Consider the following 2,240-nt stretch of genomic DNA (forward strand, 5'->3'; position numbering starts at 1 on the left):
TCATATATGTAGACACACATAAACAGATACATATCAGGGGCATTTCACTTCGGAAATCTTATACATCCTACAGGATATTCGAAAAAAAAAAAATCCTGAAATTCTCAGGAAATTCTTTGGAAATTCGGAAATCACTAGGAAATTCCAAGAATCCAAAAATTTCGGAGATGTTCCATTCGCAGAAATCTTTATTTACTTCCCTGTGTGGGCAGAGCATAAATTTGAAATTACCTGAAATTCTGCAGTAATAAAATTAGAGTTGCAAAAAATTGCTGTTAAGGATGCTGAAGATAAAGCATATATATATATATATATATATATATATATATATATATATATATATATATATATATATATATATATATATATATATATATATATATATATATATATATATATATATATATATATATATATATATATATATATATCGCTGGACATTGTACAGTGATGCGGGTAATGCAGCCAAGGAGATCGACCTCGTTGGAGGATCCTTCAGAATTGCAGGGTTTATAGGAGTGCTGAGTTCTGTGGTACTGACCATAGATTGGTTGTGGCTACCCTCCGGGTCCACTTCAAAACTCCCCAACGGTCAAATGATCACCCTAGGGTGTTTCATTTGGCCAGGCTGAGGGAGGGGGAGTGTGCCCGCGGGTTTGCTGAGGCAATCTCTGATCGTTTCGCAATGCTGGGCAGTCTGACAGACCCTGTTCTTCTGTGGGATACCTTTAAGTGTGTAACGCTTGATGCTGCTCAAGATACAATTGGTGTACGCCCGAGAGCAGTACAGAATTCCATCTCGCAGGAAACACTGGAAGCCACAGATGCATGTCGTGCGGCTCGTCTGACAGGGGATCGGGAATTGCACCGTTCTCATGTGCGCAGAACTCGGTCCCTGTTAAGAAGGGACAAGGAACAGTTTATTAGGAGTCTTGCAGAGGAGGTAGAAGGACATTTCTTAGTAAATGACCTTCGTCCTGCATACCAAGCCCTAAGAAAGCTGAACTCCATGCCCTCTTCACAGGTGACAGCAGTTCGTTCAGTAAGTGGTTAGATCGTTTCAGATCCTGTTGCGGAGTATTTTGAGCAGCTGTACCAGGTTGACCCACCAACAGTTAACTTGGATGCGGGTAGTGTCGAGATCCCGCTGCCGGATCCACCTATCAGTGAGGACCCTCCCCCCCTAACTGAAGTTAGGGAGGCGATTTCCAAGCTGAAGAATGGTAAAGCAGCGGGTATCTGCGGCATACCAGCTGAACTGTTAAAGGCTGGTGGTGAACCTATGGCACGGGGGTTACATGCTGTCCTGGCTGCCATCTGGCGGTCCGGTTCCGTTCCTCCTGACCTGTTGAGGGGTGTGGTCATCCCTCTCTGGAAGGGGAAGGGGGACCGTTGGGACTGCAGCAATCACCGAGGCATCACACTGCTCAGTATACCAGGCAAGGTTCTCGCCCACATCCTTCTGAGACGTATCAGAGACCATCTACTGAGGCACCGGAGACTGGAGCAATCCAGATTCACTCCTGGTAAGGCCACAATAGACCGTATCCTCGCGCTTCGAGTCACTGTAGAGCGCCGTTGTGAGTTCGGGTGTGGGCTGCTTGCAGCCTACATCGACCTCAAGAAGGCGTTCGATACGGTGCATCGGGAGTCACTTTGAGGCTGAGAGGAATACCAACAAGGATTATTGGACTAATAGCAAGCCTGTATACTGGTACAGAAAGTGCTGTAAAGTGTGGTGGGGGCCTGTCGAGCTTCTTTCCTGTTAGTTCAGGAATGAGGCAAGGCTGTGTCCTTGCACCAACTCTTTTCAACACTTGCATGGACTGGATACTGGGCAGAGCTACTGTTCAAAGTCATTGTGGAGCAACGCTGGGCAATATCAAGGTTACAGACCTTGACTTTGCTGATGACGTTGCCATTCTATCTGAGTCTTTGGAAACCCTAGTGGCGGCTCTGGATGCATTTAGCAATGAAGCGAAGCCCTTGGGTCTAGAGGTCTCCTGGACCAAGACCAAGGTCCAGGAATTTGGGGACTTGTTAGGAGAACCTGTTCAGCCGGTACGTGCTTGCGGCGAGGACATTGAAGTCACAGAGAGCTTTACATACCTTGGTAGTGTAGTTCATAACTCTGGGCTGTCAGACCATGAAGTCAGCAGACAGATTGGCAGATAATACCAGTTTTGCTATACGGTAGCGAAACCTGGACATTGTCCTGTGCTTTGGAGGCTCGTCTTGAA

This window comes from Penaeus vannamei, chromosome 32 (genome assembly GCF_042767895.1).
Source record: "Penaeus vannamei isolate JL-2024 chromosome 32, ASM4276789v1, whole genome shotgun sequence".
Taxonomy (NCBI): domain Eukaryota; kingdom Metazoa; phylum Arthropoda; class Malacostraca; order Decapoda; family Penaeidae; genus Penaeus; species Penaeus vannamei.